Here is a 23,438-nt window from a genome sequence, read left to right as displayed (position 1 = left end):
CCGAAGCCTAAAGTTAGTGAGTCTAAACCTTGGGATTGAAAGCGGCTTTCTAAATTCACATGGAATCATATATGTTAGGCAGGGGTGCAATGATATGAAGCTGGAAGCCGTTGTTCTGTTGTAAATGATTATATAAGAGAATGAGAAGAGTTCCTTATATTAGCAGACATTTTGGCATGGTTTGATATGGTTGTACATTTTAATTTTTTTTCACTTTCCTTATGACAGTAATTTTACATATAGGTGATGAAGTATCACTATACAGCAAATCATTCAATTTAGGTATCTCCATGCATTCATTCAAATAGACTTCTATAGAACAAATTCTTAAGCACTGGGGATGAGAAAGAAAAGAAAGAGAGAGAGAGGGAGGTAGGGAAGAAGGGAGGGAGGAAGGAAGGAAAGGAAGAAGAAACGAAAGAAAGAAAAATATCCCTGTACTTAAGGTGCTCTTATTGTGGGATTGTGAAGAGTATGTTAATGTGCTGAAAGTCAGTGTGAAGACTTTCTGAACTATGCTCATTTTTGGAAGGTACTGTAGCAATGAGTATGGTTAAGGATCAAGATTAAGAGACATCACTTCAGTGGAAATTATACCTATCTCCTTTAGAATGTGCAAAGTTTTTTCTCATCAAATGTAGGATCAGTTAATCGTCACATCTTCAGTAGTCTGGAAATGTCAGAATGCCATAAAAGTAGGTGTTCAAGAACATGACTGGAAAAGTACTTCAATCCTCAGCCCACTTGGATGAAGCCAAAGAACCCACTGTCTATCTTTCCTATTCCAGCTGTACCTGTCAAAGTAATTCATCAGAATTAGTGCTCTTTTTGATGATGCAATAATGAACTAACATCTAATTCTACTATATCTGATGAGTAAATTATTAGCTCATGTCAGAACAAAAAGGATGGACATCACCACTCAAAACTGACAATTTTACATAACACAGAGACCACCCATAGACTACATAGGATTTTGACAGAACTTCAGGAATTCTTGAATCACATTTTGAGAAACACTTTTCTATTGTACTTAATTATGGTGTTTGCTTGGATAGCATCTATTTGGGATGTATAGACAGAAAGTTTATGTTTCTAGTAAGGCCAGAGATGGAAAGTTGAGCTGTGTGGATCAGAAATATTTCAGAAAAGCTTCTGGCTAATATAGTCAGACTTTGCTCATTGGAATTGCCTGGAAGTAATTTTTGGTCAGTGTTCTGAACTGAATGCTTTTGTTCCCTGTGAGGCCACAATAAGAAGGTGGCAGTCTGCATGCCAGGAAGAGAGCCCTCAGCAGAAACCAAATGGGCCAACACTTAAATCTTAGACTTCCCAGCCCCCATAACTGTGAAAAAATAAATTTCTGTTATTAAAGCCACCCAGCCTATAGTATTTTGTTATGGCAGCCCAAACAGACCAATACAGTCAGAATAGGGAATTTGGGGGAAAAGTGTAGAAAGTTGCTTTTTTTTCAATGTGATGTTCAGCATTCCAGCCATATGTGCGTATCTTATAAGAGATGCTAAATCAATTTTTGAATTACTTTTCAAGAAGCCTAAAATGAGTTTAGGTTTTCTATGACTTTGGTAGATAAATATACAATAGAGAAAAAGTTCACCTCATTTTAATTATTTTCCCCTTTTTACCAGTTTCTGCTACCAAATATTTGTCATCACTGCAATAGTCTCCAGTTGGGCACATGCTTAAACTACACACAGATACATATGCACACACAGACAGACACACATATGCACACTCCCATGCATATACTCCCTGACCATGCCATAAATTTTAGGAATTTGCCCTTCTAATTACCACTGATTTAAATTCTGATTTAACAACGAAATGAAGCAAATTAAGTAATCTTTATATTTTATTTCATCCAATCACCAAGCAAAAACAGTGAGCTTAATTTGAAGAATGATGATGAAATGGCCTAGATTTCCTATCTAGCAAGGAGATTTATAGCATAAATGACACCAAAAAATGAAGCAATAGGATACTATATGTGATTCTATGTTAAAAAGGGAAAACATTTTACAGATCTCATGAACCATCATGTTAAATCCTTTTGTAAATATGATTTAGTTCATCATCTTTTCTGATTGTATTTATGTTCAGCTCCAAAGTACAGCTTCTGCTTCCTTTTTTGAAATGCTACCAACAGAAGTACCATTTTCATTAATACAACCAATGTTTACAGTGCCCAGAAATGGTGGCAGAAATATAGGAATCTTTTGTTATTCGTAAACTAGACATTCCTTAAAGAGGTGCCCTATTTAGTTCTGGCTTAGCTTTTTGAAGAAAATCATTTAAATATTATAATTCTTAAGTTCTTCATAAGATGTTCATATTTTTATAATAATCATTAAGTAGATAAAAGATTATAATCTTTTATTTCTAAAAAATATAATTTTCTTACCTAAATGTATTAGAAATTAAATTATAGATTTATAATACAAAACAAATTTGGTTGTTTAGGTCAGTGATGGGCTCACTAAATTCTTAGAAACATAACTATGTACTGAAAGTTTACCCTTAGAAGGATAAAATATTTTAACATGAAACATCTAAGCAAGACATTATTGTGTAGTGCTTAGGAAGAAGGATGTGGAGAAGACTACTGTAGTTTAAACCCTAACTTTACTAACTAATTACACACTTAAAAGTCATCCTAGTTTAAATCCTAACTTTACTAACTAACTACACACTTGGGAAAGTCACCAGGGCTGTCTCTTGTATTGTTTCCATATTTGTAAAATGTGGATAATAATAAATTTGATCTCACAAATTTGCTGCAATGATTAAATTAGTAATGATTTTGTTACAGAGAACAGTAAAATAAAAGTGTTCAGTCTTGCTAATGAGGTATTGTACAACAGCAAACAAAGGTTTGAGAAGGAAAAAAAAATGCACTGTCTGGCACTCCCAAATCGTAAGAAGCCCTTTCAGATCCTAGATTTTGATGCACACTGGTACATCCACTGCAGGAACCAGATATTAACTACAAATATTATTGGATATTCCTAATTCAGCATCTTAGTAATACCTGAAGACAATGTTTATAACACTTACAGATAATAAAAAGCTAACTAAGGATAATTAAGAACAACAGTATTTTGCTTTGAACTTCACCTTTATTATCTAGGGTTCGCTACTCTTCAGAGTTGATACACTTGACATTTGACCCCTTTTCCCTCACATTTTAAGCTATTGATCCATTTGATCATTCTTTCTTTCATAATTTAGCCCAAACTTGGATCAATGTCTTTCCTCTTTCTGTCCTACTCTTTTCTGTTTTTTCTCCTGCTCACCATAATCCCACTTTTCCCAAACTCAAGATTTTTTTTCAAGGAATAGGTGTCATCCCACCTCACCTGGTTGCTTATATCCAGCTGTCCTGCTTCTAATAGCATAAGAGACATACCATGTGTCATTGGATTGAATGATGGGTACTGCTATGCTAGTTCTTAATGGTAAAAACCCTAGGTGATTCCTCACCAGTACCTTCAGTCAAGGTAGGGAGGAACAGTTTTGTGATAGGACATGCCAGTTTAAAGATATTGGTCTGGTCTTCCTGCTTAAAATCATGAATAGCAGAAGAGAGAACCATATATTTTTGGATCTTAACTGGTGACCTAAACATAAGTTTCAGCACATGTTAAACACCCCAGAGCTATTCTAGCCCTTAACGTGATTTTTTCATTGCTCATTTGAAAACAAACATTAAGGAGGAGAAAAAGGACATGCTGAACATGAAGCACAAACTAAAGAACTTTAGAAAATCTCTACTTGTCCAAGCATGCTCCATGGAAGACTTGTCTTATTGAATTTATGCTTTATCAAAATTACTTCTCAGAATACACCTGTTGAAAAAAGTATTTGTTCAGAAGCAAGTAATTTAGATGATATAAGAAGGGCTAATGACTGATTAGTCCATGCCTTTGTATTAGTCTCTTTTCAAACTGCTATAAAGAACTACCTGAGATTGGGTAAATTATTGAGGAAAGAGGTTTAATTGACTCACAGTTCTGCATGGTTGGGGAGACCTTAGGAAACTTACAATCATGGCAGAAGGCAAAGAGGAAGTGAGGCACATCTTACGTGGTGGCAGGAGAGAAAGAGCAAAGAAAGAAGTGCCATACTTTTAAACTATCAGATCTTGTGATAAACCACTGTGTGGGGCAAACTGCCCCCATGATTCAGTCACCCCTCACCAGGTCCCTCTCTCGACATGGGGGGATTAAAATTTAAGGTAAGATTTGGGTGGCAATACAGAGCCAAACCATGTAATTCCACCCCCTGTCCCTCCAAAATCTCAAGTCCTTTTCACATTTCAAAATCAATCATGCCTTTCCAACTGTCCTCCAAAGTCTTAACTCATTCCAGCATTAAGTCCAAGTCACATCTGAGACAAGGCAAGTCCCTTCCACCTTTGAGTCTGTAAAATAAGAAAAAAAAACAAGTTACTTCCAGATACAATGGAGGTATAGGCAATGTTCCATTCCAAAAGGAAGAAATAGTTCAAAGCAAAGGAGCTATAGGCTCCATGCAAATCTGAAATCCAGCAGGGCAGCCATTAAATTGTAATGCTCCAAAATAAACTCGTTTAACTCCATGTTTCACATCCAGATCATGCTGATGCAAGAGGTGGGCTCCCAAGGTCTTGGGAAGCTCTTCCCTGTGGCTCTGCAGGGTACAGCCCCTGTGGCTGCTTGTGCAGGCTGGTACTGAGTGCCTATGGCTTTCTAAGCTTATGGTGCAATATGTTAGTGGATCTACCATTCTAGGATATGGAGGATAGTGGCCCTCTTCTCACGACCCCACTAGGCAGTGTTCTAGTGGGGAATCTGTGTAGGGGCTCCAACCACATTTCCCCTTCACACTGCCCTAGTAGAGGTTCTCCATGAAGGCTCTCCCCTTGCAGCAGACTTCTGCCTGTACATCCAGGCATTTCCATACATGTTCTGAAATCTAGGCAGAGGTTCCCAAAGCTCACCTCTTGTCTTCTGCATACCCACAGGCCCAACATCATGTGGAAGCCACAAAGGCTTGGGACTTGCACCCTCTGAGCTGTGCAATGGCCTCTTTTAGCCATAGCTGAAGATGGAGAAGCTGGGTTGCAAGGTGCCATGTGTCAAGGCTTCACAGAGCAGCAGAGCTCTGGGCCCTGTCCACAAAATTATTTTTCCCTCCGAAGTCTCTGGGCCTGTGATGGGAGGGGTTGCCATGAAGTCTCTGAAATGACCTGGAGACATTTTCCCCGTTGTCTCAGCTATTAACATTTGGTTTCTCATTAATTTTGCAAATTTCTGCAGCCAGCCTGAATTTCTTCCCAGAAAATGGGCTTTTCTTTTCTACCACATGGTCAGGCTGCCAATTTTCTAAATTTTTATGCCTTGCTCCCTTTTTAAATGTAAATGCCAATTTCAAGCCATCTCTTTATGAGTACATATGACTGTGTGCTTTCAGAAAAAGCTAGGTCACATCTTCATGCTTTGCTGTTTACAAATTTATTCTCTCAGATACCCTAAATCATCTTTCTCACATTTAAATTTCCACACATCTCCAGGGCAGGGGCAAAATTCTGCCAGTCTCTTTGCTAAAGCATAGCAAGAGTGAACTTTGATCCAGTTCCCAATAAGTTTCTCATTTCCATCTGAGACCACCTCAACCTGGACTTCAGTGTCCACATCACTATCAGTATTTTGGTCACATCCATTCAAGTCTCTAGGAAGTTCCAAACTTTCACACATCTTTCTGTCTTCTTCTGAGCCCTCTAAGCTGTTCCAACCTCTGTCTGTTACCCAGTTCCAGAGTCACTTTCACATTTTCAGATCATCTTTATAATAGTGCCTGTCTCCTGGTACCAATTTTCTGTATTAGTCTGTTTTCACACTGCTATAAAGAACTACCTGAGACTGGGCAACTTATAAATGAAAGAGATTTAATTGGCTCACAGTTCTGCATGGCTGGGGAGGCCTCAGGAAACTTACAATCATAACAGAAGGTGAAGGGGAAGCAAGGCATGTCTTACATGATGGCAGGAGAGAGAGAAAGACAGCAAAGAAGGAGGTGTCACACTTTTAAACCATCAGATCTTGTGAGAACTCACTCACTATCATGAAAATATGATGGAAGAAACCATCCCTAAGATCCAATAGCCTCCCACCAGGTCCCTCTCTCGACACATGGAGATTACAATTTGAGATGAGATTTGGGTGGGCACACAGAGCCAAACCATAACACCCTTCATCTCCTTATTTATTTATTTCATTCATTGAAATTCAAGCAAAATAACACAGAAAGTATAATATTGTGGTGTGGTGGAAAGAACTTTAGAATACATCATGAAGCCAGGGTGTGGGTTCAAGCTTTGTTATCTAGAAAAGTCATTGTCTCTCTGAATTTCAACATCTATTCATATGAAGATGTAATAATATCTACCTTACAGAAATGTTGTAAAGATTAAATGAGAACTTTATATGTTGCTTTAAAAATATTTATTTTATTGCTTATTGTATAAACAATAATTAATTTTGATGCCATGGATCTGAATAATTAAGATCCCAAAACGTTGTTTTCTATAAGGCAAGCAGATCACGAAGTCAGGAGATTGAGACCATCCTGGCTTAAAAGGTGAAACCCCATCTCTACTAAAAATACAAAAATTTAGCCTGGCATGGTGGCACACATCTGTAGTCCCAACTACCTAGGAGGCTGAGGCAGGAGAATCACTTGAACCCGGGAGGCAGAGGTTGTAGTGAGCCAAGATCATGCCAAAAACTGCACTCCAGGCTGGGCGTCAGAGCAAGACTCTGCCTCAAAAAACAAACAAAAACAAAACAAAACAAAAAACCTATATGGATGATATTTTTTACTTTTCTTCCCCAGAAATCTATAATCTGCACGTCTTCTGCTCTGCAGTGTGTAAGTGCAAAGAACTCAAATACTGGAACATAAAGATATGAATTCACACTCTGGCTAAGGCATTCTGGATTCACTTAGCAGTTAGTGCTAATCAAGTCTTGGATCCTTGGTTTCTCTTTCCATAATATGGAGCTAGCAACACCTGCTTTGCAGAGTTTTAGAAAGGATTATTGGTAATGTATGAAGATGCTTAGCATAGTCAATAGTGAATAGTAAGCAACCATTATATTATATGTTATATTGGGGTTCTTTTCTTTTTGGTATGCCTTCTTGTTATCATAAAAAATATGGGTTTGTCTATGTTCAGAACTTCTTTGTGGGTCATCAAGCATTGTGCTTAATTGGTGGTAAATACTGACAAGATTGTATCTTGAAAAACGAGAGTCATTTGGATTGATAAAAACTATGCAGCCATAGAAAACGATGAGTTCGTGTCCTTTGTAGGAACATGGATGAACCTGGAAATCATCATTCCTAGCAAACTGACACAAGAACAGAAAATCAAACACAGCATGTTCTCACTCATAGGTGGATGTTGAACAATGAGAACACGTGGACACAGGGAGGGGAGCATCACACACTGGTGTCTGTGTGGGGGATCTAGGGGAGGGACAGCGGGGGGTGGGGAGTTGTGGAGGGACAACATGGAGAGAAAAACCAGATATCGGTGTTGGGGAGGAAGGCAGCAAACCACATTGCCTTGTATGTATCTATGCAACAATTTTGCATGTTCTTCACATGTACCCCAGAACCTAAAATGCAATAAAATATATATTTTTAAAAAATGATTTAAAAATTAAATAGCTCAAAATTCCTTTCTTTTCAGGTAGTGTAGCTGGAAATTCTTTAGAAACTCAAGTTATGTAACTGATATAGACATTTTAAGTCATGTTTACTGCCTTCAAGAAACTTACACTCTTGTCAGAGGCATTGTTTTCACTAGTATCTGTGTCTAATGAAATGATGTCCTTGTATAGTGACTGAGTTGCATATTTTTTGTACCAGGAATACCCAGCTCCAGTTCTGAATATGTCCTCTGAGAAGTTGCCTGTGACACTGTCCACACCAGAAGTTGATGCAGATACTGACGGAAGGCATGGCAGCTAAGTGTGGACAAACTAATCACTGAAGTTCCTTGATGCAGAGCTGATAACCTCTCTGGAGTTGAATGGAGGCCTGTGCTGCCTTGAACCTCTGAGAGATGCCATGCCAATTCAAGGCAAGGCCTTTATCGTTGAAACTCTTGGATAATGACATCTTTATTCAGGTGAAAATACAGAAGGAATTTCAACTGTATGATATTGTTTATGTTCATCAGACATGTTATTTGTCTTTACAAAGTCTGGTTTCAATAAACTGGCTGTGTAACTAATATTAAATAAACATGGAATTTTACACATTCATAATATTTAGTTTCTTGTGATTTTGATGAACTATACTTTCAAGCATTGTCAGTTCATTCTTATTTACAAAGAAACATTTGCTTGTAGCAGAGTGATGTAGTGACTTGCTTAACTTGATTAAGTCAACTTTTCTATTCAATGTTTAATGTCAAACTGACTTAGAAATGTTCTTTTAGGCCCCATTTACATTTCTCTTTGTATAACATGCATTATCCTATTTTAACTTAATACTGTGGCTATATAAACCAAAGATGTTCTAATTCTGTTTTTAATTTATTGTTTTACAAGATAAATAATTTTTAATGCACTAATAAAGTTAGGGAGCTCATATTAAAAGATATATGACCTACTGAAGTTGATCTATGAAAATTGGCTATCTTAAAAGTAATTTTGTAAAATTATTTTGTATAAAATTGACTTTCTTATATGAATTCTTGACAACAAATATAAAACAAAAGGAAGGAGAAACTCCTACATCCTTTTACACACTGAAGAGAATTACTTTACTTTCTAACATCATCATTTTTGTGTTTCTTAGAAAAAGAAATCAGATGAATAGTAAACATTTTGGTTGCACATATCTGCTTCTGGCTACTGATTTAAGATGAAAATCTTTTTCAAAGGACACCTAGTTTTTTCACATCTTTAAAGTGATATCATTTTATTTGTGGATTTAAATGTGAAAATGTTCATGAAATGTTTTCATTTTGCCATCCAGGAAGAGAAATGTCATTGATCTTTTCTTTTTTTCTTTTTTGAAGGAGGGAAAGGCCGAAAATATGCAACCCTGAACCCATGCTCCTTCATCCTGTAGCCTCTTTCCATTCCAGGAACCCTACAAGCACTCGTCTACGTCTCATAAGCTAAGCTAAGAAAGGGCAAATAAATATGCCAAGCGTTAAAGTTCTTTTAACCTTAAAAAGGCTTATTTAAAACAGGCACTCCTGGCATATCATGACCAACTAAGGTCCACATGCTGGCATGTGTTGGACATGCTGCCTTTACAGGGAGGCACCAGGAAGATGTTGAGGAGTGGAAAGTCAGCCAGCTAGTTCAGAGCAAGTTTCAAATAACAGGGTAATGGTGTCTTCATACCTAGCATCTGATTTTTCGTTTTGAAATTGCAGTGGTGATGATGAGAAGGAAAAACAGTGAGGGAAGAGGGGAACTGATGAACCTAAAAAGCATAGTAAAAAAAAGAAAAAAAATAGAGAAAGTCTGTAGGCATTTTAGTGACAAAACGCTGATTCTTACAGCCACACTTCAAAGCATCCTAGGATGAGCTTGCAAGGGCCAGCAGGATTATTTAAAGGCTCAGAATTTGGAATATTTAAAAAAAAATATTTTAGAATATTAAAAAATCCTTTCTTTCTCTTTTATTTTTTCCCTAACCACTAGGCTACCAGAAAAAAGAAATACTTTCTATGCCATCTTTTAGATTGTGTTACTATGGTGGATGAGTAACCTCACCCATTCCTAGGATTCTTTTCTTTTGACTAGTTTCATTTTTCAGGCAGTGGCCTTTCCCTGACCTCGGCACCAAACTCCAGGTCACCTTGCTGTAGCCCTGGTATAGCACTGAATAGAGGGTTTACCAGATTGTTGGCACTGGATAAGTGATAGTGAGCACAATCGTCCTCTTTCATAAGCAGGAGGGAAGTTTCCTTTCCTAGGATTGAGAGAACTGTCTGACTTCTGCCCCCTTTTCATTATGTTGTCCAGTAATTTCCCCTCTGGCCATATCTGCAAACTGGTTGCCTTGCAGGAAGGTGACATGCATCACTGATGCAAAAAGAAAAACAAAAAGACTGTTTATTGGCATCAGCACAACTTTCAATGGCACTTCAAAACAGATTCATTTGATAGTGAAATTAAGTCGGTTATTTGCCCCAAATAATTAAAAATTTAATTGCTTAAAGCTTAATCTGTGTTATTTAAATATTTCTGTGCTTTTTTTTTTAAACAAATATAATGCTCTCCTGAATAAAATAGTTATGTGAATACCTAGTTATGCCAGTCTTTAATCCATTCCTAAATTACCCTAGGAAAATCTTCTTTTACCTCAACATGACCCTCAAACTACCCTAGGAAAGATCTCCTTTTATCTCAATATGAAAACAAGTTTTTCCCAAGTTTTCAAATAGTGGGAAAAACATCATTTGATTAGACCTCAGTAGGAGACCTTAAATACCCTTTATCATTTGGCATCCATGTTGCCACATAACCTTGGCCCTACCAACAGGATGGGCACTTCTGATGTTCTAAGATGTTCTGCTGTTTCTTTTCCAGGAAGAAACCTGCTTAATAGGCCTTAATGCTGAGATCCTAGGGCTACAGTATTTTAGTCCATTTGAGTTGCTATCAAAAAATACCTTCAACTTGGCCATTTATAAACAGTAGAAATTTATTTCTCACAGTTCTAGAGGCTGGGAAGTCCAAATCAAAGCACCAGGAGATGTCATGTCTGCTGAGGGCCTGCTTTCTGCTTCATAGATGGTGACTTCTAGGTGGGTCCTCACATGGATGAAGGGGCAAACAAACTTTTTTGGGTCTCTTTCATGAGGGCATTAATGTCATTCATGGGGTTTTTGCCCTTACGACCTAATCATCTCTTAAAGGCCCTACCTCTCTACTGTTGCATTGAGGATTAGGTTTCAACATAAGAATTTTGGGGGAACTCAAACATTTAGATGACAGCATGCAGTGAATGGCAAACTCTAGCATGTCACATTGTAATGCAAGACCAGTGTATCAGCCCATCTCTTTTGAATAAATCAGTGTGGTGATTTTGATGATTTCCAAAGCCACCCTTTTGTATTCTGTATTTGTTCCATTATAAGGATGTCAGCACTAAAAAGCAAAAAAAGAAGAAGAAAAAAGAGGATCTCAACAGCTAATGGGAAGCATTAAGCTAATCCCTTATCTTGCCATCCAACTTCATCAGTTTTTGGAAAAATAGTGCTTCAAGTTATTTTTCCAATGAATAGACTCATGTCTTATGTTTGGGCATTTAATTAGGCTCAAGGGGGAAAAAGGTAGAAGTTTTTAATACTATTTTGCCATGCAAAATGCTCATGAATATTTCTGCTATTCCATATCAAATATACTTGTGATTCTAAGCAGCCTGGCTTTGGTTCGGCAGAATGTGACCATCAGTCAATGTTAGCTCCATGCAGCCGCATTGTTCCCTGTGTGCTCTAAAGCAATCAAACGAGTCTGCAAATGTTCTTCAAAGAATACATCTAGAATGTTACTTCGTTAAACATCTCCTTGGCATACATTCTATTTTCCACTTTGAATTGCTGCATTTAGTTTTGTAATGACCTTCTATAGCTAGGAGGTTTTATTAACTCTTTGATCTTCTAGCTTTGGGATGAAAACAAAGAAAATATAAATGAGCACTTTGTGCAATGTCTTATAGAGGAGACCAGAAGAAAAAAGGAAATATGTTTTCATCAAAAAGATTGGTTTGTGTGGAGACTTTCAGCCCTTCCCGTTCTTTTCTCCCTTTGAACAAAATGCTTATCAATGTTGTACATGTGTTTGTTTTAATGTCTTCTTTATAACAAAGTCTTTGTTTCTCTTCTCTGTAGCTCTGGTAGCTGAGGTTAGGGTCAGATATCTCTTTATGGATTTTCTTTTCAAGACCATTCTCCATCCTTGGTTTCCTCTAACCCTGAGTATAATTCTTGGGAAATCTGTCATTGTATTTGTGAGATGCTGGAAGCCCTGCTCTGTTGCCAAGTATTCTTTTGTGTGTGTCTATGTGAGTGGTGAAAGGGAGGGCATTCTGAAGCTGGCAGTCACCTAATACTATGCTGAGAAAAAGACTGAGAACTCTTGGTATCCAAATCTCAATTCTGTAATTCATGGTAACTGTGTTTGTATATTCTGGAGCATTTGGAGTAGAACCTTACCATTTAGTTATCTTGCTTCCTAAGTCCTGAACTCATACCATTATTAACATATGGATGAAACATTGCCTTTCAAATTGCTGTATTTTTATCTTTGCTACCCTCCTGTTTTCCCTTTTTTTTTTTTTTTACATTCTTATCTGACTTTATCTTTTTTGGTCTTTATCACAACTTAGGAACAAAGCTTTAGATAAAAGATTAAAAAAATACTAAAGTCCTACTCATAGCTTGAAAAAGAAAAATAAATAAATATAAATAAGTAAATAAAATATTATAAAATACCAGCATTTTATGATAAAAATTAAACACAAAGGGTGGAAATAGTTACTCATCGGAACAAACCTTTACTTTTCCCCAATCTCAAAATCAGCCATTTATTATAACAAACACTTTCGTTAGCATCTTGAAATCTGAAACTCTTCTTTGTTGTTAAATCTAAAGCAGTCTCAACTAAGAGGCCAGGGATTCTTTTGATTTGCTTAATCTAGACTCTAGAACTACAGGTGAACTCGCTGTGTGCTGATAATACCTGGTTCTATTGCAGAGCCTTAGGTTGATCGGAAACGGAAAGCCATTATTCATCTCAAAGTGGCTTCATTTCATTTTGGCTAAGTTTTCCTTTTGTTTGACTCATTTAACACTAATTGTTGTGGTAGTGATGTGCTAAAATTATAAATTCTACCAGTCTCATCTGTTTTTCAGAGATGAAAAAATAATAAATGATAGTTTACTTAGAGACCTTGACCAAGTAAGGTAAACTTAACATTAGAACATGGGCCTTTTAATTTCCAGTCATCTTTAATTTGCTTTTCTGGGTCAGACAAAGCATGAAAGAAAATGATCAACTATTGATATGGGAGACACTCAGCTTTTCCTCTTGATGAAACTCAAATAACATTTTCACCTGAAAGTGGAGGGACAGCTAGCTTAGCAAACCTTTCCGATAGCCTCAATCGATGCCTTTCCATTGCTTTCTCCTGAGAACATCCCTTCCTCATCTTAGTAATTGCTCGTTTTGTTCTGTCCTTACTTGTCATGCTTTAAATTACAATTTCCCTAAGCTGAAAACTTGCTTATTTTTAAAATATGTTCTAAAAATATTTCATGATATTAATGACTATAAAATACTAAAAACTGTGAGGCTGCTTCTATTTGAAACAAATTATAGATAAAGAACTTACTTTATAAAGTGTCTCAGTCTGGCAATTGTGATCAGAAAGCAGTTCAAATTTACAAGCACTTTAAGAATGTTTCTAAATATTCTATTGAAAAGCCTTTTTATAACAAAATAAGTGATAGAGCAGTCAGTATTTACACACATGTAATACTTTAACTTTGGGTACAAGCAGATGACAAGCAAAGACATTAGCAGAGGGGTTACTGAATGAAAATACGATATAGATAAGAAATGCTGAAATTGAGATCTTGAAATAGTAATTATTTTAAATGGTCCCAAAGAGATATGATAATATTGGGAAGAAAAAAAATCAAGGTACTTACAAATTTCTTTCTATTTTTACCTTTTGGTGGTCCAAATAGTTTAATACGTATAACATATATTCAGAGGCTAATAGTATTTTAAACCTATTTGATATTTTACACTTCTTTAAAAAACTCAAAAATACCTTATTAAATAATAATATTTCAAAGGTTATACATGGGTTTATTAAACAGCAGAAAAAAGTGTTTCATAGTGGGCAATGACAATCATGTGCCACTTAACGATGAACAGTTTCTGAAAAATGTGTCGTTAGATAATTTTGTCATGCAGATCTCATAGAATGTATTTACACAAACCTAGAGGGTATAGCCTACTCCACACCTAGGCTGTGTGGTATAGCCTGTTGCTCCCAAACTACAAGCCTGTAGAGCATGTTAATGTATTGAATACTATAGGCAATTGTAACACAATGGTATTTTTGTATGTAAACATATCTAAACATAGAAGAGGTACGGTCAAAATATGACATAAAAGATTTAAAAGATGGGATTTTGTCCATTTGAAGCCTCCCTTCCTCTGTACAGGGGAGCCATTTTCTTCTTTCTTCTTTCTTGACTATTAAACTTTCTGCTCCTTAAAATAAAAAATAAACAAAAATTTAAAAATTAAAAAAAAATGATACCCCCTTATAGGGAACTTACCATGATTGGAGCTTGGTGAATGCAATGTGAAGGTCAAGGACATTACTGTATACTACCATATATATTTTATAAACAATATATGTTTGGATTACTCTAAACTTATTTTTTTAATGTCTCTCTTCAGTAATTAATTAACCTTGGCTTACTGTAGCTTTACATATTTTTAATTATTTTAAACTTTTTACATTTTTGTAATAAAAGCTTAAAACACAAGCACATTGTGCAGCTATGCAAAAATATTTTCTTTATATTCTATTTTATAAATTTTCTCTTTCACACACAAATAGTGATAAAAGTATACTATAGTAAATACATAAACCAGTAACATAGTCAATTATTATCATTGTTGAATATTATGTACTGTACATAGTTGTATGTGCTGTATTTTTATATGACTGACAGTGTAGTAGGTTTGTTTACACCAGCATCACCACAAACATGCAAACATTTCATTAGGTATTAGGATGCCTACAATGTCACTAGGTGACAGGCATTTTTCAGCTCCATTATAATATTACACATTGACCATTATATATATTATATATGCGGTCTGTTGTTGACTGAAATGCTATGCAATGTTATGCAGTGCATGACTGTATCTATTTAAAATTTTCACCATATTATTTGGTCAAAGCAGTAAATTTGTTTTCTACTATGCAAAATGTGAAAGAAAGATAATTTAAGGATCAAGGACTCTTAGGAAAAGTTCTGATTACCTTAATGCTTGTAAAACAAAAACAACACACAACAAAAAACCCTAAGGGACTTCTGGTTAGAAATGGTGAATTAATTATGAATAATTATGTGAGCTTATCTTTTCTCTTTTTGCTAACTTTACCAAAATGATAACAAAAGAATAACAAATATAATTGCCTATAAGAAAAGAAAATGAAAAAGGAAACAATAGTGAGCATGGAATATCTACAACTGTTTGGAAGACAGAAGCAGATGCAGAAGGCCAGGCAAAGCAGAGGGGCATAGCCAGGCAGGTGCCAGGAAGTCAAGAGACAGAATGTGGAAGGGAGAGTGAAATCCAGGTATGAAAGCTAGATGAGTGGGGAAATACAGACCAGGTAACTTACCAGATCAGGGTCCTTCCTACACACATGCACACACACACACCCAATGCACACACAAACAAGCACACATGCACACACTACTCTTCACCATCTCCTCAGCAAGAAGGAGGAGGTTATTCTTTGAAGAAACTGAAATATACGGGCTCTGGTTTCAAGTATCTCAGACGTAACAGAGGCTGAGGCTAAAACACAGGACTAAAATAAATGAAAGTTTGATACTGAACTGTAACACCTTCACCCACTTCTCTGGCTCTGCTCTCAAAATGCTGGCACCCAGGAACATGCTTACATAGGTAGGAGACTTCAAGATATTTTTCTAGAGAAACTGGTTACTAAAGAAAAACCTATACAAATTGATATTTGAGGTTCCCCTAGGAAAATGCTGGCTCACCACCCATTCCCCCTCCAGTGAAGTTTAACCATCAGTAAGCCCTATTAATACATGTATATCTTTCACTGGGCTTTATAATGTCTAACTCTTAAATATAATTTGGGCATCTAAGGATCACTAGACAGATAGAGAAAGCCTCCAATGTGAAAGATAGAGACCATAATCTAAAAGGAAGGAGAGTGACCCAAAGATCAGGAAAACAAAAATTCAAAATCCTTTATAGTTAATATCTTCAGATACATAAGAAAAATATTGTGTACAAAAATCAAGAACAGAATGTTATAAAAAAAGGAACAACAATAGAAGAAATAACTTTTGAATTTGAAAAATGTATAAACTTAATAAAAAATTCAACAGAAAAATGAAATAAAGTTAAGAAAATAATCCAGAAAGTAAGACAAAGAACTGGAAACCAAGAGAGAAAAGACATAGTTAAGAATGATTATCTATCTCAATATAATTAATATGTAAAGAAAATACATCCTTCCTGTAATCATCTTTATGAATTAATGACAGATATCTCATATGGCTGGTGTTATGACACTCATAAATTCTGTAATGGAAGAAAATGCCACAACTTACAGAGAAGGACCTTCAAAGATCTGAAAAACTGCCATGTTCAGTGTGGTCCAGCTTCGAAAAATCAGTTTCCCACAGGTTCAATGATTCCAGACTGATGTAGGTCACTCCTAGCACAGGTACTGAGCATTCCAAGGAAGGCAATCAGATAATCAAAAAGGCTACTAGAGGGACTGGTTTAACTTTGAGAGTCCTGGAGCCACCTGAGACCACTAAAGAGATAATCAAAATTGTAGCCTTCATTAATTTATCCATTAACTTATTGGTTCTTTCATGTAGTTACTATCATCATTTCCTCTTCCCATGCCATGAGACATTAGATCTTTAACACACACACAAAAAAAAAAACAAATAAATGCAGTTAATTGTCCTTGCAACATTTTTCATCCTTCTATACTCTCTCCACTTCATCTTCATCTCACCCCATCCCACCACCTATGCCTGAAAAAAAGTCACCCTATAAGCATTTCTTATATAGTACCACCTATATAGTGCTATTCAACTCAGAAATATTTGGGATAAATTTGTATACATATTGTGGCATCGGTGCTGTTCACCAGCTATTCGCCTTGTGCACACAGTAGTATTGTTTCCTCTCCCTTTTTGAAATTAGCTATGACAGTGCGACTAGTTTGGTCAATGGATTTTGAGCAAAATTGAGAAAAAGCTACAAATTGTTGTAGCTTTTCCCTTCTGTGGTGGTATAACTGGAAATGCACCAATTGTTATTCTGTTAGACTGAAGTTAGGATGATATGAAATGAGAATGATGTGGAGCAAAATACCAAGTCAACCCATGGATAAGTAATGTGAGCAATAAATAATCTCTGTTTTATAAAATCTGTACATTTTGGGATTGTTCATATTACAGCACAACCTAATATATCCTGACTGTTCCAAATATGATACAAATATATATGGCTTTTTCTCATAGCCAGTCATCCAACACATACGATGAGTTCTATTTTAAGCTTTTAGCCAGTGAGCATCCAGATATCATTCTGTGTTTTATTCAGTGGTACTTTGCTATATCATTTATTTGAATTTTATTATTAATTTTGCTCTGATCAATAATTTTGAGCAATAATAAATGTACAACTGGCTGTCCTGCAAGTTTCACCTAAATTTCATATCAGGCTAGACATTAAAGTGTGAGCCTTCAAGAAAATGGAGAAAATAGAGACTGAAGGCTAATAGGTAATTAGGGATTGGTGGAACACATTCGACATTATGGAAGGCAAGCATCACTGCAACCTGGGAGATGTTCCCAACGATCATATGAATAGTAGCTGGAAGAAACCACGGCCAAAGATGAGCCATAGTTCAGGTGTTTGAAGATAAAGGATGTTAGTTATCTCTTCCTATGTAATTACTCTCCAATCTGACAGATTAAAACAACAAACATTTTTTTATCTTAGAGATTTTATGGTCAGGAATTCAGAAGTGGCTTCGATGGGTGGTTCTGGCTCAGGGTCTTTCAAGTCTGAAACTGTTCCTTGCCACATTGATCTCACCATAGGATGCTTGAGAGTCCTCACAATAGCTATCTCCTCCTAAAGTAAATGATAAAAGAGAACAGAATAGAAGTTTCAATGTTTTTTATGACCTAGCTTCAGAAATCACACTCTGTCATTTCCACAATACCTTAGTTGTACAAGTCAGCCATATTCAATGTGAAAAGAATCAACATAGGACAAAGACAGGAGACAAAGATCACTGGAAGCCATCTCAGGGGCTGGCTACCACAGTGGAAGAGTCTTATTCAAGATAAAATGCAGGGATTACATCTCCAAAGGGATACTGCAATGATGGCTTTGCTGTTTGCTGATTTAGTGTTCTCATTCTAGAAACAAAATCTATCCCTTCCCATCTGCATCTATCCAATAAGATATAACAAACAAATATTATTCAATGGTATAAAATATGATTAAGACTTTTTATGAGCTACTCTATTAAAAAAACTTCTACTTTTTGTAGAGTTTCATTATTTTTTGCATAAAACTGGAAATAATTTAAAAGATTGAAATTTTTAGCATTTCAATTAAGTTCTTCTTTGTTGAAGATACTATTATCTATTATGTAAATATCAAGATACATTAACCAAAAAATTAAATTATATTTTTACTGAAAGCTAAATCTTTTTTAAAAATTTTGAGAAAAAAAACAATTTATATTGTGTAGCAATTACTATCGGTTATAACTCTACACTTTTGGAATAATTATTTCCTCAGATAATTGTATCATGATTGATAAACACCACCTGGATTTCCCTCCTTTTCTCATGTCTTCAAAATTTGAAAACTTTCTTGTTTTTTTAAATGCCAAATTCACTATGAACTTGTAAAAATTCTCATTTGAAGAAAACTTTGTTTTTTATTATTCCACAAGAAAGACAAATACAATGAAACATTTAATTTGCAATTTGTTAGTAAAGATATTACTTCTACCCATGTTTGAAATTAAATTAACCTTTAAGAAAGCATTTTTGGCCAGGCACAGTGGCTCAAACCTGTAATCTCAGCACTTTGGGAAGCTAAGACAGGAGAATCTCTTGAGGAATTTGACACCAGTCTTGTACAGCAAAGCGAGACTCCATCTCTACAAAAGATAAAAAATTATTCAGGCACGATGGTACTTGCCTGTAGTCCTAGCTACTTGGGAGGCTGAGGCAGGAGGATCACCTGGGGCCAGGAGTTTGAGATTACAGTGAGCTACAGTTGCACTGCTGCACTCCAGCCTGGCAACAGAGCAAGTCTCTGTCTCTGAAAACAGATGTTTAAAGATTAAAGTAAAAGTCATTTTTGTTTCTTTTTTCAGAAAACATCCAGCCTAATGGTGACAAGAACATGACCATCAATGGGACACCTACATTCCTTTCTTCTCCTCACCAAAAATATACTCTCTAGGCTCTCCAAGTTTACTGACGGCACTCATTTCAAAAGTTATTCTACTTCGGTTTGTTTATAATCTGTAATATACTTCTCCACTGAAACAATGTGAAGTATAATAGCAAGGTAATCAAATTAGTCCTTGAAAAACTTCTTAACCAGAGAATTCCTCAATTTAGTATTTTCAAGCTATAGAATACAATTCCCGGCCAGGCGCGGTGGCTTAAGCCTGTAATCCCAGCACTTTGGGAGGCTGAGGAGGGTGAATCACGAGGTCAAGGGATCGAGACCATCCTGGTCAACATGGTGAAACCCCATCTCTACTAAAAATACAAAACATTAGCTGGGCATGGTGGCGCGTGCCTGTAATCCCAGCTACTTGGGAGGCTGAGGCAGGAGAATTGCCTGAACCCAGGAGGTGGAGGTTGCGGTGAGCTGAGATCGTGCCATTGCACTCCAGCCTGGGTAACAAGAGCAAAACTCCGTCTCAAAAAAAAAAAAAAAAAAAAAAAGAATATAATTCCCTTATGTGGAAAAGCCTACAGATGAGGCTTTACTTCAAGGATGTGCCATAGGGTCTTGTGGTTTGACTGCGGCAAAAACTTGAAGTCTTCAGCTTTTTCCTTTTCTTCCTAGAGACCTAGATATACCTACTTTTCTTCCCTTTACTCTTCCCTTTCGTTCGGCTTAGAATTTATCTCCTTCCTTGGTTCACATAGACACACAACTTACTTCAATAATAATAATAGTTTAAAGTGCTTACCATGTATCAGATGCTGGTCCAAGCATTCCATGTACATTATTTCATTTCATTGCTAGGTGTAAAGCATTCTATGTTAGCCCTATTATACAGATGAGATAGATGAGGAATATAGAAGTTGAATAACCTGGTAAAAATGATGACATTAGTGGGTAGTAGAATAATAATTTAAAATATTTAAATCTGGGTAGTTAGACTCTGGAGCCTAGGTTTTGTTAACCACGAGAAAATAGATAAATAGATAATTGTTAGTTGGTAGATAGATTGCACACACGCACACACACACACACACACACACACACACACACAATTTTACCCCTATTAACATGAAAATGAAAATAAAACTACACCTATCTTATTTTAAAAATTTAGCCACAGAGGGAAAAGCAAAGCCTCGTATATCAGCAATAATGTGTGCATCTCATCTCCATTTCATGGAAAAAAATAGAAATATTTTCAAAAATATACTTTTTAGAGTTGAGGCAGTAGCTCTGAATAGACGAGGAAAGAAAGGAATGCACTCTGACAATGGATTCTGGCCTAAGTGTGGAAATCACAGCAATGTCTAAAAGAGATCTGAAGGGAGCAACCCTTCTTTCTCTCTTCACCAGATGGTCTCACAGACCTTACCCTGGACAGCCTTCAACCAACACTGGAGAAGATGAAAAGGAGGCCTTGGGGTACTGAGTTGCCAGGTAGGAAAGGGGCCCAGCATAGGAATACATTTAGGCTCACGTTGTGAAGAGCAAAGAAGGTAGGAAGAGAGAAAAACACAAAGTAGCACATATTTACTTCTGCCGTTTCAAATAATAACTAAATGTATAAAGTGAAATTTGTAAATGTACTGTTTTACACTAAAGTTAACACCGAAAAATCTTAAGTCAATTAATGCTAATGCTACTTCATTTCTTTAATCCATTGCTGATAGCTGGGAACAGAATCAAACATCACGGACACCTCTTGAGCTAGTCATGAGTGACTTATGAGACTAAGCTGTTCTCAGTTCCAGAAATTAGAAATCCTCTTCCAATGTACATTCTTTCATCCGTGCCAGGAAAAGGGATGCATTTTCCCACTAGGAACTGAACAAGGTCACCTTGGCCTAAGTTGTCAGGAACTAAAACAGTAACAAACACTTGTCTACAGAAAGAAGATGACACTCCTAATAAACATTTCTAACATTTCTTTAAAAAGAAAAGATACACTAACTTGTAGAAGTTTAATGAATATTTTACAACTATGAGATAATTTGGTTTATTAGTGCAGCTAAGTAATTCTGTTAATGAACGGATGAGTAAATAAATGATTAGTCCACCAAACAAGTAGTCAGTTGACTTACTCTAGATTGGCAGAGAGGCAGTGGTTTTAACAGCAAATTAAATCAAGGTGGCAGCCTGTTGGGCACAAATGGAGACTGGGCATGTCTTTATAGAAGGAGGTGCTGATGTTGGCCACTGTAGGAGAAACTAGACATTTATAATAATAATTTTAAAAAACTGGCCAGGCATGGTGGCTCACACCTGTAATCCCAGCACTTAGGGAGGCCAAGGAAGGTGGATGACCTGAGGTCAGGAGTTCGAGACCAGCCTGACCAACATTGTGAAACTTCACCTCTACTAAAAACACAAAATTAGCTGGGCATGGTGGTGCATGCCTGTAATCCCCAGATACTTAGGAGGCTGAGGCAGAAAAATAGCTTAAACCCAGGAGGTGGAGGTTGCAGTCAGCTTAAGATAGCACCATTGCACTCCAGCTTGGGCACCAAGAGCAAAACTCTGTTTCAAAAATATAATTAAAAATAAAAACTTTTCATGTACTAACGAACATTGTCATGGGAGTCTGGAATTTGGAGATTCGTAACTGATTCTGAAATGAACTAGTTTTGCGACTTTGTGAAAATTATTTTATTTTAATCTTTTTAAGTTTTCGCTTCTTTTGTAAAATTAGGAAGTTGGAAAAGAAAATAAACATTCCTCAGCTCTTTGAGAGAAATACACACAATTTTTTGTTTGTTTTTGACACAAGATCTTACTCTGTCACCCAGGCTAGAGGGCAGGGGCATGAACATGGCTCACTGAAGACTTGACCTCCTGTGCTTAAGTGATCCTCCTGCCTCAGCCTTCTAGACCCAAGTACCTGAGAGGACAGGTGTGTGTCACCACACCCAGCTAATTTTTTATTTTTATTTTTTGTAAGAACAGGATCTCACCATATTGCCCAAGTGGGTCTCTGACTCCTGGATTCAAGCAATTCTCCCACCTCAGCCTCCCAAACTGTTGGGATTATAGGCATGAACTACCATGCCCAGCTTTCTTTTTTTTTTTTTTTAATGCAAGAATTTCTAGTCCAATTATGTTTTAGTTAAGATTTCCTAAAGTTACAAGTGATAAAATACCTATCTCAAGCTAGCTTAACCAAAAAATGGTGTTTATCCTCTCAGATAGCTGAAAAGTCCAGGGGTAGAGGGGGCCATTGGCCTAGGTGATTCTGTGGCTTGAATACCATTAGTACCTGTATCACAGGAAGATTAATGCTCTCCTAAGGATGTTCATGCCCTGACACTGGAAACTGTAAAATGATACCTTATATGGCAAAAGGGACTTTGCAGATGTGACTAAGGGTTAAGGAGATTATCCTGGGCCCAATCTAATCCACAGAAGTGCTTAAAAGTGAAAAAGGAAGACCTAACGGTTGGTCAGAGAAATGGACATAATAAGGCCTCAGTCCACTGTTGTTGGCTCTGAAAACAAAAGAAAGGAACCACAAGCCAAGAAATGTGGTGGCCTTTAGATCTTGGGAACAATCCTCAATTGAATAGGCAGAAAGTAAACCAGGGCCTTGGTCCTACAGTAGCAACCCAAACGAGCAGAAATTAGACTTTTCTTTAGCACTTCCAGAAAGAAACACAGCCCTGCCCACTCCTTGCTCTTACTCTAGTGATTTATAACATAATCTGACTTCCAGAACCATAAGATAGCAAATTTGTGTTGTTTTAAGCCACTATGTTGGTGCTAATTTCTTACAGCAGCAACAGAAAACTAACACAAGCTAGTGCTTTTCGTCTCTGTATTCTGCATCTTCATCAGCTCCTTTCACAAGCCAGGTGCTTCCAAAATTTTCAATCTCCTTCTTACTGTCTTAAGAGCATTTTTGGAAAGAAAAGTCTTCTTCCCCGGTAAATTCTGGAAATGTTCTTGGTCTGCTTTCCATCCACTAGAAATGGATCACATGTTCACTCTAGAGCAGTGACTGCTATTGACATAAATCACATCCCTATTTCTAGAACTGAGGTCAGCTCCTTTCCAACCACATGCAGTGAGATTGGGAAGGAAGGAATTCCATCAAAAATACCG

General features: G+C 36.6%; 1 long non-coding RNA gene across 2 annotated transcripts in view; it reads left to right on the top strand.

The window, feature by feature from the left end:
* Nucleotides 1–10,339, top strand: part of LOC141580843 (uncharacterized) — a 43,629-nt gene extending 33,290 nt beyond the window's left edge. The window contains exons 3-4 of one of the 2 annotated variants that reach the window (XR_012513224.1): nucleotides 7,936–8,197; nucleotides 9,095–10,339. This is a non-coding gene — a long non-coding RNA (uncharacterized LOC141580843). Of the gene's footprint in view, nucleotides 1–7,935 lie in introns of both variants that reach the window. The other variant, XR_012513219.1, reaches the window with a different exon arrangement.
* Nucleotides 10,340–23,438: the final 13,099 nt, after the last annotated feature.

Source organism: Saimiri boliviensis, chromosome 1 (assembly GCF_048565385.1).
Source record: "Saimiri boliviensis isolate mSaiBol1 chromosome 1, mSaiBol1.pri, whole genome shotgun sequence".
In the NCBI taxonomy this organism is placed as follows: domain Eukaryota; kingdom Metazoa; phylum Chordata; class Mammalia; order Primates; family Cebidae; genus Saimiri; species Saimiri boliviensis.
The sequence above is the reverse complement of the archived record's forward strand: the minus strand, read 5'-3'. Positions and strand labels throughout refer to the sequence as shown.